Here is a 16,229-nt window from a genome sequence, read left to right as displayed (position 1 = left end):
CCAACAAACTGATTTTCTACATTATCTGGAAAACTATACAGGTACCTGTAATAAAAGAGCAACAAAATTCCCAACTTCCCAAGGCTTTTTTATACGATCACTGAAACATCAAACATGTCTATTATTATAAGTGGCTTTTAAAAATAAAATGTTCAGTTTTCTATAGGGCAAAAACTGTGCGCACGCATGACACTCAAATTAACTTTCTTTTCACTCTTCATAACTGTCCATCACTAACCTGAGAGCACTCAACACCACGGACAGCGACTGGACCTGTCCATTGGAAATAGGGTGGCGATGGGAGGGTTCAGCACCACGGAGAGCAACACTCCTGAAGCATCTTTGCTTAAACCGACTTTCTAGGAGTCAAAAAACATTTACCCCCTACACTGGTTTCGCAATAGAGAAAGCGAATTCTCTAGTATCTTATGTATTTTTCTCAAGGAAGATTGTGACTAACCCAATCTTACAAGGCCTCCTTACTTTTTGGCCATCAAATATTTAGAATTCAGTGAGAAAAAAAATCTGCCTACTCTTCTTGGCTAAACAACATTTATAAACTATACAATTAGCTAAAACCTCAAATTTCACCACCTCCAGATTCTAGTCTGTTTATGAAGATCACTTTCATTTTTCCCTTTATTGAGAACCTTTTTTAAAAAACCTTTCACTTCTAAAATATTTTAATATAAAAACAGAGAAGGTCTTATGCCACCCTACAGCATTCTTCTTTCCAGTATTTTTCACATCTACAGGATTAACACCGCTAATCATGCAGTATTTTATGGAGGAGCTCAAACTGTCTTTGTAATACTTGTCAACCTGCTACTCAATTCTTTTCGGATATACAGCTACTTGAAGCTGGTGTCCACGGGGACCCTATTCTCCACGTACCAAATAATCCGCCACAATAATTGAAATATTCAGTTTCCTGTTATAAGTCTTGGTTGTTTTCTTCAACTTCAGCATAAGGAGTCTGGTAGCAATGTGTTTCAGTGCCCAACGCACGGGTGAAGCAGATATTAAAATGAGTTTTCAGCTACAAAAAATAGGCATTGAATGAGTTCATTAAAATTATGTTGGGTATTAAAAGCCTGCTACTTCTCTGTCTATGTCTGTGCCTTGTGTATACAATGATCTTGTGTAAATAACGTTGTCTTTGGAAACGGGAAATTTGTTTAAATTATGCGTTTCAAAGACTACCTTAAGCCATCACATTTAAATGATTATTGTTTATACCAGGTATGTCTACTTCTTCGGAGAATATTTAATTGCCTTCTCTTACAATAAAAGTTAATCTAGTTCCACTTAGCTGCCACCTGCTGGGATATACATTTTACCACTTCAATTTTTAAAAAGACAATCCTTTCTATGATCAGGTCATAGCCACCTAAGAAATAACTACAGAGCTCGTATCATGGACCTTACATCATGTAACTTCCTGATGGGTTCCCTCCCAAGAATAACAGAGAGAAATGTATAACCCATATGTCGCATATGTTCCCTGACGCTTTGTTCCTTGGATATTTTTCTGTGAATCGTTGCAAACGCCTCAGACTTGTCTGCCACTAGAGTCCTCCTGCTGTTGCAATCTGGTGAGAGGAAAGCAGTAGCCTCCTGCAACACCTGACCAAGCCCCACCAGATCTGTAGACAGAGATATAGCAGATTTGCTGACAAATCAGTAATCTGGTCCAGCCCTTTAAACGTTTGCCAAAGTACTAAAATGAATGTTGATGTTATCAGTTAAAAACACATTGCGGCCCACTTGCACTCCACTCCCACAAGCTATAAAAACGGTAGGTCCCCCTTGTCTGTTATTAGCTTAGTCCTGATTTATAACCAAGTTTCTGCTGCGCCAACGATTAATGACATTTTAAGATGGTAATTAATTTTTTAGCTGCTGGAGAGACGCGCATCCTAATTAACGAACTATGTGATAGATTTACTTGTTCAGGCACTTTTGGACTTCACAGCAATGCACTCCTTAGCATATTTTAAGCAGCAAAAGCAAACATTTATGGTTTTACCCATACATCAGCTTTTTTCTCCCTTCAGTGTCTGAGAAGGTGGGGAGAAAAACTTATTGGTGGAATAAAGACAAATCTAAGAACAATTGAAGGGAGCTTTTCATTTGAACGCATTCCTTCATTTCCACTGCACAGGGTGTATTCGCAACCTCGATCACACCATACAGAAAGGAATGGGTCCCACTACAGAGAGCCACGGACACGCAGCAGGTTACAATGAACGGCTTCTCAAAGACTGTGGAATTTCACGTTTGATCAAGTACGACAGGACTGGCTATCATATAGCAGATGGTTGTATAATGTAGTCGATGATGGGGGGGGAGAAAAAGGGGATCAGACATCAGGCAAGTACAGACCACCAAGAGCCCTTACTATTAAGTTAGAGCACATGTCTCAGCCTTCCTCCTCCTCTGGCTAGTCTGGCACGGAAGGCGACTTCGTGTATTCTTAACACAAAATCGTGACCCCGGAGAAGGAAGTCAGCAGGGTCACCAGAGGAAATTACACTCCTCAAGCTTGTGAGGCTAACTCGGATCCTGCCCTGGCACATGGGGACTGTATAGCGCCAAGGAGCCAAAGCAACAGATATGCCCGGGATACTTTGGGGAAGCTGGCGTTGCCCTAACCTGGGAGGGGGGGGGGAGAGTGGGTTGGCCAGCCGGATAAGTGGTCACCAGGCAGTCAGTAGGAATCCGGTCCGAAGCAGTGCCCAGCTCAGCCACCTGCAAGCCGGTCTTGATTTATCCCACCCTCCTCCCTCAATGTCACCAACAAACCATGCCCGGTCCGGTCACCAGCCCGGCCGCTCTCAGCTGCCACTTCTCCACCCCCCTCCTCCGCTCCTGTCCTCTTGCCCCTTCTGCCACCCCGCTCACAAAGAACGCAGGAGAACTAAGGAGCCGCGGCGCACAGAGGCAGCGAGCCGCTGGAGTTCGCCTTACCTCGCGCTGCGGTCGGGGGCTCGGCGGGACGGGCCGCGTGCGCGGGGCAGGCAGAGCCCGGGCGAGAGGCTGCCCACAAAGTAGCGCAGCAGTTGGCGGGGCTGTGCGAGCGCGGTGCAGCCGGCGCGCGGAGCGCGAGTGAAAGCGGCGGCGGTGGCGGCGGCGGCAGCTGCAGCCGGGCAAAGAGACACGCCTCCTGGCGGGAGCGCTGCACAGCGCCCTTTAAAGGCGCCGAGCTCCTTTTCCTGCTCCGCCGCTGCTGGGGCCCCCCAAGCGTCTCACACACGGCTCGAGCCCCTGTACTCGCCTCCCTCAGCCGGGCCTGCACGACCCCTCTTCCCCCCTCCTCCCCTCCAAGCGCGAACCAAGCAGGTGGCTGCTTGACCCTGCTCTTTTGTCCCCACCCGCCTGTGCAGTCCCCTCCCGGGACAGAGCTCTGCTCTCGCAGCTGGTGCCAAAGGCAGCCCTGAACCTGATGCAGCATTTTGGCCTGGGGGCACCGCGGACACGGAGAGCGCACAAAGGAGCTCGGAACCGTGTGCCGCTGCCGATCGTGCATCATCCCTGCCTGTTCTTTCCTAAGGGCGGGGGTGACAAAGGGGAGAAGAATCAGGGGGCTGGAGCGCCACAGAGCTCAACCTGTCCCTGCGTGCAAATGCCATACATAAAGCGGAGTTACCTATAGCCTGTAGTGGGAATCGGGGTTGCATTTGTTCTCCAACAGCAGCTGACTTGGGGCTTGGGAGGATGTTGACACGTACAAACGTAGCTTCCTTGGGCTACGGCCCTGTTGCTTCCCCAGGAGGGATTCCTCTTGCCCTCCCTGCTCCAATACACCTCTCTAAAAGGGGGAGGGAGCCGAGTGCTCGCACTCCTCTCCCCTCCAGGAGAAACTGAATCCCAGCCTTAGGAGAATGGGAGCATCTGGGGAAGGCAAATGAGGCTGGAAGAGTAAACTGGGGTGTCAGAGGGAAGAGTACCAGAAAGAAAGACAGAAAAAGAGCAGCTATTGGGAAGGTCTAATCAAACATCTATCATCTCCCTTCTCTGACTTGCGACCTGACCCGTAACGCTGCCGCAGCTTGCTTCTCAGAAATCACCTGTAGAAGCAAAGGAGCCTCTCCCACTTCCCCAGCCAGCAAACCCGAGCGCTGCCCTGCTTTAAAGCAGCGCTGCAGAAATGCTTTTCAATCTGCTCTCTCCCCTGTTCAAGTCCCTATGCAGTATGAAAAAGGCTTCCCTATTTTCCCATTCTCCCTCGGTTTTCCGCCTCCCGCTTGGGAGCTGCCCGAAAACATTGCTGAAATCCCTTGCTTTCATAGCTGTAGCTTTCCCCCTGCGTTCTGATTTCTAGCTCACATCTGCTGTCTGGCAGCTTTGGAGGGATTCCCCGGTTCTCCTGACTCCCCCCTGCGTTCTGCTCCTTACCCTGGGTGCGACTCGCAGTCTTACAGATGTGACCCCGCACCAAGTACCGCTTAGGCTCCCAGAAGAGCTGCTTAAAAAACATTACAACACTTAACTCTCCAGCTGCAATCAATGAGCTGGTTTCCAGGGGGCTGGCGGAGCGGAGGGACCTCAAAGAGTTAGTTTTTTGGGAGCTGAAAAGCTCCTGTAATTAAGTAAACAGCAGACTTCTTGTGCAGAGTAAATAAATAGTCAATGATTCCATTGTGCAGCAAAAAGCCGGCAGTACAGACGCGCGACTGACTCACTGTGATTGGGCTGGGGATGCTGTGACTTGCACCTTAATCGGCCCATAGTACATAGCTTAATTACTTTGCTGCACACTTGCATGGCCCGCAGAAAACTCATTAGCCGCTTAATGTGCCCGAGGCTGTAACGGGGATAACAGACTACATACACTCTCGTAGGAAACCACTCGTGTTAACCTTAGGAGATGAAAAGAGAGAATGAAAGGTGAACAGAAGCGGGCAGATGAAGTTTGACAGAGCTCCCTTTTGGGGGTGGGTTAGCTGAGAAACGGCACCCTGTGGCACTCTAATGTAAAAAAGAGGGAATTTGGAGGACATTGACTAGATCAATGATAATATCTCCACCACAATGCAAACTGCAGCAGCAATGCATGGGGATCCACTTCCAATAAACGAGGAAGGGAGGTAGTTCTGTTAAATAAACAGGAAAAAAATAATTTTGATGTCAAGTGACTTGATGGGGTCAATCTACTTTAGTTCATGGTTTTTTTCAATATTACTGACTAATGATAATTCAATATCTGATCTGAAAATATTGACTAAGAAGTGTATATCTAGTGTTTGTTTTTGGGAGGAGAAAGGGAAAAAGAGATACAAGTAATGTGGCATTTCAGTCCTTAAAATAACAATGATATGCCAAGTTGACAATGGGTAGCGCATAGAGTAGTTTCAGATCTATGCTTTCTTTGCTGAGATATTGGTTACATCACATCTCCTTTTATTGACCACAATGAATTAATATAACGGACAGATCTACCTCCTGCCCTTTCCACAACCCAACAATATCTTTCCATAAATCTGCATCACCAAGGAGACATGAAATATGTGATTCCCAAAAGTCTAGCTAATATTATTAACACTTACCATCCAGAGATCTTAAAGTACTTTACAAAGATATCATTAGCAGCATTTTCCAAACAGAAAAAGTTGGAATGGGAAAAGTTAAGTGACTTGCACAAAGTCACACATCAAGTTAATGGCAGACTGCAAAGAGAACCTGGGTCTCCTTACTCACAAATCTTTGTTGCCATTTCGAAATATGCACTTACCATATATTTACAATTCCTAGTCATGCAGAAGTTCCATTCAGAAAACAATGGGCACTGGCAACGTGGACTGATTCTGAAAAGTTCTCAGGAAACTGTAGTTCAAAAATATCAAAGAAATCTCAAACCTGGCATGAATCAGACCACATAGATTACCGGCAGATCTCATAAAAACTTTACAAAATTTGACTTCAGAATTTCAAATTCTGACACCAGACACCTCCCTCCCTGCTTTCCCTGCCCCCTCAAAAAAAACCAAAACAAACCAGGCAGACTTTTTCCACACACTAAAATGTGATTTTTTTTTTACTCACTGCAAACTGGTAAAAATTAATTTTTGAAATTTTGATTAAAATTTCAGATTTAAAGAAAAGGAAGGATTAACTGGCAAATACTTTCATGGAAATGTTTTTTCAATTGTTTGTCCAGTTCTGCTGTTAAGAACTTTGAATGGAATTACATAGAGTCCCTCATAGTTAAGGGATATTGAATTAAGATAAAATAGTACTAGTCCCCTGACATAGAAAAGTACTGTAGCTACTTATCATAAACTACATAATGGATTGTATATGTTTTTATCCCCAATATATAGTTGTAAAATATTACAATGCCCACTGACTTAATTTAGAATTTGAGGGGTGCATTGAAAGCCAATGGTAAAAGCATTGCTTGGTTAAATATTTAACATGTGAATACCATTTTTCTTCTTTCTCCTTTAATGTCACTGTAAACCTTGAAAGGGTTCATGATCCCTCAAGTAGGTTTTCTTGGAACTTTGTGAACAGAGCCTGACCTATTCAGGGGAAGAGCCAGAATAGATTGACAAGAACAGCCATTTGGAGTAATTCTGACTGATCTCAGAGGGCTGACAGGGCAGTGAAGACTATAGGTCCAGTGTAATGATTGAGTCAAATGCAGAGATTAAATTCAAGACTTCTGGATCTAACAGAATAGGCCTTTACTTGAGCTAGTAACAGCATTGGCCTCTGCTTGATATAGAACATATCTATACAGTTTCAGTTAACGAAACAAGTCTTTTAACTTAGATTTAGTAGCCTCAGTGATCTCATAAAGCTTCAAACATGAACTAGCCACTAGAGGGAGACAATAAGCCACATGATGTTAGCATGGGTTACGCCAGGAGGGTAGTAATGCTGAATTGAATTTGTAATTAGGTTTTATGTGCATGTGTTATACATTACTGTTAACTTAAAAATGTGCTCGATCACATGCTATTTTGATTCTTCCTCCTCATTCATTCAGGGAGCAACCACAAAGTGCAGAGTGCCAATCATCAGATGCAGGGTACAGCTGCAGTACTGTGTGAGGAAGTTGGGAAGGAGCAGAAGCAGCCTGGGAGACTGAACCAAAAAACCAAGGAGGTCCAAGAGACATCACTGTCTCAGCCACACAGGGGTGATCAAGATGAGACTGGCTCAGTCTGCCTGGGGATTGATAATAACCAGAGGGATGACTGGGATATAAGGGAAGGCATACAGGAAATCTGAGTGCCATCTGAAATGCAAGGGCATGGCAAGGGTGGAAAAAGAATAACTGTAACAGTGTTCTCAACCAAAGAGCCAAAATGAGTGCTTAGCATGTGCCAAAGGAGGATGAACAGATGGGCTGGGCCCCAAGCTCAAATACTTCTTGCGAGACCTGTCCCTCTTCCAGGGGAAGTGACACTTTCAAAAGAGAAAGGACAGCACAAAAGGATGTTGTGGCATGGACACCTGTTATTGTTGTGCCTCACAGTAGTTCTTCCATGGGGACAGATTTGTATACCCCCAAAGTCCTTAAGGTAGCCCTCGGATCCTTAAAGGAATGCAAGGTTTCATTAGTCTCATCAAAAAACAATGTTAAGCTGTCAAAAGGTAAGTTCTCAATCATTGGTTAGACCTCTAGCATGGTTCCTGAGTTTTGGAGTCAGGAAGCCCTTGGCATAGTAATTGTCAATGCCACCACCCTGACTAAGGTATCCACAACATCAAAGACAGATTACAGAGATGTTTTGGTCATCCAACCGCCCTTGATGACAAATACCCAGCACACATCATGAAAGGGATAAGGCAGCTGAGCCTCAAATCTGGCCATAGCCAAACAATTAAGAAACTCTTATCTGAATAGCAAAGCTTTCTGGTTTACAATTGACAGAAGGGGGTGCTCCAGTGCCCAAATACTATTTCCTTAAGTGACTAGCAGGAGGTGCCCTGAGGGGTGAGTCTGCCCTATGACAAATGGAAAGGGGAGTATGGGATGCAGTGCTATCTGAGGCAAGGACAGGGTTGTGAGTTGAACCTTAGATGAAGCCTGCTCCTGAGTCAGTGTTTCTAGATAATGAAACTCCAGCTGCTTTACGGAAAGGAGAACCAGGGGTGCCTGGGCTTGCAGCCAATCCACAATCACCAATGATGCATGAGCAGATAATCTTGCCTTTGACTTGGACAATGAGTGAGGACTTCTAGGAGCAAGAAGTTGCCCATTGAGCCCAAGGGGGTCACTGGTATGGGTAAGGCATTGGTGGCAAGTAGCTGCCAGGCCAGGAGTCTGTCTCAGCCTCAGGGCACATTCTGACCCTGGTAGCCATAGTGGTTTATCAGTGGCCTTTAGACCTCCTCCCAGAGAAGAGGAGTGGGAAACAAGAATCCCAATTTTGAAACAGAGGAGTCCTGGGATTTCAGAGACATTGGGGATTCTTGAGGGTCAATATAATATCAAACTCTCCTGTGGCCCAGAATGAGGTTGGAATCAGCTTTCCTTGTGTAGTCAGCACCTCTAGTGCTCAATATGTTTGGTGCATTGGCTGGGTCAGTGCCCGTGCGAAAAGTGGTCCAGGAGTCCCTGAATGCCTCAACATCGGGAATGCTGATAACTGCCATGAAAGCATCTGCAGCTTCAGTTGTCAGTGCCAAGGAAGGACTTGGTACCAAAGACCGCCCCTCGCCATCATACTGGCTCCAGTGCCATGTAATGAAATCACCAAGAGGGTTGCTTCCTGTTGCAATACAGAAGGGCCTGAAATATTGGTGGCCTGCTTTCGCTGGAGGGCCACTGCAAATGCCAGACTTGTGAGTCTTGGATCAGTGGTTAAAATGGGACCAAAAGGCAAATTAGATCCTTTTAAATCTGGCATACCAATATCACAAACTCCAGTGATATTGGCATTGCTCCACTTGTTACCAGACTCAAGGGATGCCTGAAGTGGAGTCAATGCTAAGGTGTTTTTGCCCCCTTTACCTTGTAGCAAGGGAGAGTCAGAGATACCCTCATGATCTCACATGCCAGAACCAGTCCCATGATAGTCCACATTCCTTTTAGGGGAGGCAGAAGAGTAACTCAGGACCTGGATAATTTACAATTGGCCTTGTAAAACTACTACTCAGGTGTCAGCAATTACTCCTGTGCCTCTTTGAAGAAGCCCTTGCTCCATAACAAGAGGTAGCAACAGTTTCTGAACCTGAGCAAGAACTGTGGCCTGGGCAAGGCCTTGGTGGTACCAGATCCATTCATGTGGCCTATTCAAGCAGGTGTTGCTTGAGCAAAGGTCCTGTGCTACATGAACAATCTGCCATTCAGAGTAGTTTTAAGATGGACTTTGCCAAGACAGAGTAAACATCACATGTGGGATTCCCAGTTGGGAACTGCCACTCCACATGAAGGGCAATGCTTGAGCCCCAGCGATGGGATCACCACTAATGCCTTACCACTAATTCTATCCTCTACAACTTCTTATTAAACGAACACTATCTAACTAAATTAATGTATCATCTATGGACAAGGAGGTAGGCTAAGAGGGTGAAAGTGTGGTTGTGAATCATCACACAGCTCTGATTCAAGCTGATAGTCAGTGACAAGGAACTGAGGGGGAGCAGTGCCCTTTCATGTAAGTAGGAGAAGCAGAGGTGGCAGGCACAGGGCATGAGTACTGCCTCTCTGTGGTTATCGGTAGCAAAAGTCTCTATTTTCAGCACACAGAATGCACACATATGTACTTGGAATACGTGTTTACATCTACTCCAAAAAGAACTCACTTCCCCATTAGTTCAAACTAAACTTCAGAACATGGTGTAAAGGTAATCTGTTTATTGCTTGTGAGGTGAAATTAAATTCTTAAACAAGTAATAGGGTCTGGACACAATATTTGAATCTAGATTTCATCCACTTTTCCCCAGTGTTAAAGTGTATTTTGATATAGGAGTTTGTTTCTGCCGTTTTTTAGAGATAGTGTCACTCACAAAATACAGATCCAGGTTGGGATCCAAATATTAGGAATGTTTGGATACAGGATCCTGCTGAGACCTATCCTTAAATACTGTATAATCTATTTTGTGAGGAGACTACATTTTAGTTACTGCATCATGACTAAGTTTAATACCTTAGTTCCAATGAGACTCCCTTCCCAGAAATTATTCTTTTTGAAAGATAGTGAAGAAAATCAGATACTTGGGAATATGGCTCTCTACAGATTTAAAGGATGTGTATTAATACAACTTGGCAACTGGCAAAGATTAAGGAAGGCAACAGCTCCCTGTCATCATCTGTAATCCTCTAATTCAACAAGCAGTCCTTCATGGATGATCACACAGATGCCCAATGAAGTGAATGGAGCAATGACTTAGTGCAAGGATCCATTCATGTGGATCTAGTTCCAGGACCAGAGTGATCCTAAATTTATACCTGCCCCCAGAAACAGCCCATGATGGGCACGTGTTTTAAACCTTTTAAACAATGAAATCTGTAAGTCTTAAACATTTGCAATCAATACTATAATGATTAACCAGAACAGATTCCAGATATCAGACAAAAACAGAAAAACTACCCTTTTACAGGACACTTGACAACATCTATATCAAAATGTAAAATGCAAAAGTGAAATTGTCGAGAAAATTATCTAGGGTAAGGATTTTTTTGGTATTTAATAGATGGGCAGTATATACATTTAAAAAGTATTAGAGTGAATTTATAATAGTGAACAGTCCAAAACACAGAACATTTGATTTTAATTTACTATTGGCTTACTGTTCCAATAACATTCAAATTCTAATAATTATTAATGTACAATTCTAACAGATTTATTTGATCATTACCCTACTTTTTGATTCTCTCACCAGAATACCCACACTAGATTAACAGCAGTAAAGCATCAGTGAACTGCATCAATTGTTTATATGGATGATCAGATTAAATTAGTTGTATATTTAACAATCCCTCCAGTTTTCAGAAACTATGCAATTGTTGACCACGTTTATAATATGTAAAGGGATTTTTTAAAGTGGGTAGATGTAATTTATGCTCTGAGAATTTATAGACATTTTCAAGGAGAAAAGACACTAGACACAATTTATGTTATATATTGTTCCAGATGTCTAAACTCAAAATAATAATATGAGCATGATTGATAGTTGATATGTTTGTGTTTAATGTAGTGGTAAGAATGGCAGTCTATGCCCACATTGTGACATTTTCAATATCCAGTCTTTTCAAGTAAGCCATCTGTTATATATTCAGATCAATTACCATTCATCCTTCCCCTCTCCCTTGGACTTAGAAATCCTCAAAAATCAGTTGTCAAGATCCAGATATATGGCATCCCACATCACATAGCAGTTACAGAGTTCAAAGTCAAGCATTAAGTATTAGCTATTCACAAAACACAACTATCAAGAACAGGACCTTTGCACTGACTTTTAGTTCTCAAAGTCGAAAAGCGAAATTCACCCCTGTGTAGAGAGCTAGCACAAGGTCTAGGTACTATTTTAATAATTTAAAATTATGAAACTAGACTGAAGTGAAATTCAACTGGTACAGAGACCTTGTATTGAATATTTGCATGGAATGAATCACAACAAATATGAGCATAAATATCTAATCTACCTTGACAATTATTTTACCTAACCTATACAAAGTAAATGTGGTTAATTTCAGAAAAGTAAAGAAATTGCACAACTTTTGAATGTAAGTAGCTTATCAGTTAAGTATAATTGGTCCTTGTATAAGAAAATATTCTTAAGCTCATGTTCCCTCTCAATATGTTTTTATTTGTACACAAAATCATATGTGACATTACATTTTAAAAAATCGTGTTTTTCTTAGTAAATGATGTACAAGTAATTCAGAAAAATAAAACATTTTAATTAGATCACACAAACTCTTATTTATCCATTATGTTTTTACATTTTCTTAAGCATTTTAAGTGTTCCTTGGCTTTCTTCATCTTTCTACTATCTCACTTATTTGCTCATTGAAGGAATAGAGGATTCCACTTTTTTCTGGATTTTTTGGTGCTCCAAAGGAAAAGAAAACCACAGAAGTCTGAAGATGAGGACACATATCTACATTGTAGAAGTTAATTAGATGATTATGTTCTTAAAGTTCAATGTGTATTTAAATACATTTTAACTTAACTTATGGACATTTTTATCTGACTATTTCAGCGTTCTAACAGAAGCTGGATGTGTGGACCACATTTCAAAGACAATGGTTATCTGCTTATCATAGAATCATAGGACTGGAAGGGACCTCAGGAGGTCATCGAGTCCAGCCCCCTGCCCTCAAGGCAGGACCAAGCTCTGTCTACACCATCCCTGACAGATGTCTATCTAACCTGTTCTTAAATATCTCCAGAGAGGGAGATTCCACCACCTCCCTTGGCAATTTATTCCAATATTTGACCACCCTGACAGTTAGGAATTTTTTCCTAATGTCCAATCTAAACCTCCCTTGCTGCACTTTAAACCCATTACTCCTTGTCCTCTCCTCAGAAACCAAGAGGAACAGATTTTCTCCTTCCTCCTTGTGACACCCTTTTAGATATTTGAAAACCACTATCATGTCCCCCCTTAATCTTCTTTTTTCCAAAGTAAACAAGCCCAGTTCATGAAGCCTGGCTTCATAGGTCATGTTCTCTAGACCTTTAATCATTCTTGTCGCTCTTCTCTGTACCCTTTCCAATTTCTCCACATCTTTCTTGAAATGTGGTGCCCAGAACTGGACACAGTACTCCAGCTGAGGCCTAACTAGTGCAGAGTAGAGTGGCAGAATGACTTCACGAGTTTTGCTTACAACACACCTGTTGATACAACCTAGAATCATATTTGCTTTTTTTGCAGCAGCATCACACTGTTGACTCATATTCAACTTGTGGTCCACTATGACCCCTAGATCCCTTTCCGCCATGCTCCTTCCTAGACAGTCGCTTCCCATCTTGTATGTATGGAACTGATTGTTCCTTCCTAAGTGGAGCACTTTGCATTTCTCTTTATTAAACCTCATCCTGTTTACCTCTGACCATTTCTCTAACTTGCTAAGGTCATTTTGAATTATGTCCCTATCCTCCAAAGAAGTTGCAACCCCACCCAGTTTGGTATCATCTGCAAACTTAATAAGCGTACTCTCTATCCCAATATCTACATCATTGATGAAGATATTGAACAGTACGGGTCCCAAAACAGACTCTTGCGGAACTCCACTTGTTATCCCTTTCCAGCAGGATTTAGCACCGTTAACAACAACTCTCTGACTACGGTTATCCAGCCAATTATGCACCCACCTTATCATGGCCCTATCTAAGTTATATTTGCCTAGTTTATCAATAAGAATATCATGCGAGACCGTATCAAATGCCTTACTAAAGTCTAGGTATATGACATCCACCGCTTCTCCCTTATCCACAAGGCTCGTTATCCTATCAAAGAAAGCTATCAGATTAGTTTGGCATGACTTGTTCTTCACAAACCCATGCTGGCTATTCCCTATCACTTTATTACCTTCCAAGTGTTTGCATATGATTTCCTTAATTACTTGCTCCATTATCTTCCCTGGGACAGACGTTAAACTGACCGGTCTGTAGTTTCCTGGGTTGTTCTTATTCCCCTTTTTATAGATGGGCACAATATTTGCCCTTTTCCAGTCTTCTGGTATCTCCTCTGTCTTCCATTATTTTTCAAAGATCATAGCTAAAGGCTCAGATACCTCCTCTATGAGCTCCTTGAGTATCCTGGGATGCATTTCATCAGGACCTGGTGACTTGCTGACATCTAACTTTCCTAAGTGATTTTTAACTTGTTCTTTGTGTATTCTATCTTCTAAACGTACCCTCTCTCTGCTTGTATTCACTACGTTAGACACACCTCCAGACTTCTCAGTGAAGACCAAAACAAAGAAGTCATTGAGCATCTCCACCATTTCCAAGTTTCCTGTTACTGCTTCTCCCTCCTCACTGAGCAGTGGACCTACCCTGTCCTTGGTCTTCCTCTTGCTTCTAATGTATTTATAAAAGGTCTTCTTGTTTCCCTTTATGCCTGTAGCTAGTTTGATCTCATTTTGTGCCTTTGCCTTTATGTACCAGTATTAGCCTTACTTGAAAATGAGCTAATTATCTTGATTATTTATGTCCTCATATTTTCAAAAGTTTCATTTTTCAAGATTGCTTTCAAAGCAGCAGTATGGGCAAAGGGCCAAGAAAGGAATTTTTTAATGGTTCACTAGTGATGTAAATATTGCTGAACTTGAAATTTCAATCTTTGACAAAACCTGTTTTACACACACACACACTGTATGTATGTACACACACATGCATGCATGTGCACATACATTAAAGTAACATTTTGAAATTCTTTTAATCATAATTGATCTCATGAGAAGAACAGATACAGATACAATTTTGACTATTCAATTGTTTTTCACCTCTAAAAAAACAATCTATGGACTGAGAATCAAATACAGAAAATATAAAACATTTTAAGTAGGTCACGCCAACTCCTATTTGACCAATATGTTTTCACATTTCACATTTTAAGTGCTCCTTGTCTTTCTTCATCTCTTTATTATCTCACTTATTTTCTGATTGAAGGAATAGATTATTCTATTTTATCTGGATTTTTTGGTGCTCCAAAAGAAAAGAAAACCACAGAAGTCTGAGGTTCAGGGGATATATTGACACCATTGATGTTAATTAGATGACTATATGCCTAAGGTTCAGTGTGTATTTAAGTGCATTTCATTGTAAGGCAGTGCATGGACTGTAAACGGAAATGTAAAACTCCATTTTAGGATGAATTTGCCCCACTGTCCCAAAGAGAAAGTAACTTAAAATTTTAACTCAAGAAACAGAAATGAGTAAGTTAGGGTACATCTAGACTACATCCCTCTGTCGCCAGAGGGATGTAAATTAGACATACCAACATTGCAAATGAAATGGGGATTTAAATCTCCCATGCTTCATTTGAATAAAAATGGCCACCACATTTTGCTGAGTCAGCAGTTTGTCAGCAAAAAGCAGCTGTCAAGATGGGGATCGGGCAACAAAGAAAGCTCACTTTCGAATTAAGATGCGGTTTTTTCAGCGAACCCTCCCATTTGTCGATAAACCTAATTTTTTAAGGAAAAGCAGCTTGTCAACAAATGGGAGGGTTCGCCAACAAAACCGTGTCTTAATTACTTTTGCTTTCGAAAGTGCCGCTTTCGAAAGTGAGCTTGAAAGAAGATATGCAAATTCCTGTGGAATTTGCAGATCCTCTTTTGAAAGTCTAGTGTAGTCTAGATTCACCCTTAATGCAAAAAGTATTATATTGTTAATTACCATTATTTCTTGTGTCCCCCTCTCCTCCTGCATACCACCTCACATAATCTATGCTACAAAGTAACCAACCTATCATCTGGTGTGAAGATAAGTAAAGGACATTAATTCCTTTGCACAATCTTAATTTTCCCCAAGTATTTTACATATATCTTTCCTTAGTTTGTACTCTGGATTAGAGAGAGAGAGAGAGCAATTCTGAAGACTTCACATGAATGTTAAAACAGCAATTAAGTACCAGCAGGAAATATATATTTGGAGAAAAACAATGTACCTTAAAAAAGGCTAGCTGAAAGTTTCTTTGCTTTTCAATTGTTTCAATTGGGGATTTTATGGCATGGGTTTTAATTTGGCTAGGTTGAGCAAGGTGCATTGACAAATTCATAAATAGAAGAAGAATTGAATAAAATGACCCCATGTAACACAGTGCACCTCACCATCATGAGTGCCTCCTGCTGGCCACTCTTGGAATGAGCTCTTAAGCCCTGGAGTGTCCCCTTTTTGCTGGTGTCGCACTTGCTATTACCTATTTTCCTCCACTGCTGTGTTAGAACCCACATCCCTCCCAGACTGTGGCATCCTCCGCTCTGAGTCCTGCCCTGTGCCCAGCACTCCAAGTCCCATGGGTATACCCTGTGACCTTCTTCCCTCTGTTGCATCTGTCCGAACGTGGCTGGCTCTCTGGCGGGGGGGCAGTTATGCTCTGTTTAAGGACACAGCTCCTTTGCTCAGCTCCTGGCTCTGGAGTGCACAGCACAGGTGGAAGGCAGCTGGGGAGGGTTGGTGACGGTGTGAGAGGCAAGCCTAGTCACCTTCTCTTCCCATGCAGCCTCCTGCTACACAGGCAGTCTGCCCTGTCGGGCTGCGGCCAGCTACTCTGCACTTTGGCAGTTGTGCAATGATGTATCTGGCACTCAAATG

At 42.4% G+C, this 16,229-nt stretch overlaps 1 protein-coding gene across 1 annotated transcript in view; it reads right to left on the bottom strand.

Moving 5' to 3' along the window:
- Nucleotides 1-4,446, bottom strand: part of GRIK2 (glutamate ionotropic receptor kainate type subunit 2) — a 621,233-nt gene extending 616,787 nt beyond the window's left edge. Inside the window, exon 1 of the mRNA XM_075923935.1 lies at nt 4,399-4,446. The gene's annotated coding sequence lies outside the window, so the exon portion shown is untranslated. The remainder of the gene's footprint in view (nt 1-4,398) is intronic.
- Nucleotides 4,447-16,229: the final 11,783 nt, after the last annotated feature.

Source organism: Pelodiscus sinensis, chromosome 3 (genome assembly GCF_049634645.1).
Source record: "Pelodiscus sinensis isolate JC-2024 chromosome 3, ASM4963464v1, whole genome shotgun sequence".
NCBI lineage: Eukaryota > Metazoa > Chordata > Testudines > Trionychidae > Pelodiscus > Pelodiscus sinensis.
Note: the sequence above shows the minus strand (reverse complement) of the source record. Positions and strands in the feature narration are given on the sequence as shown.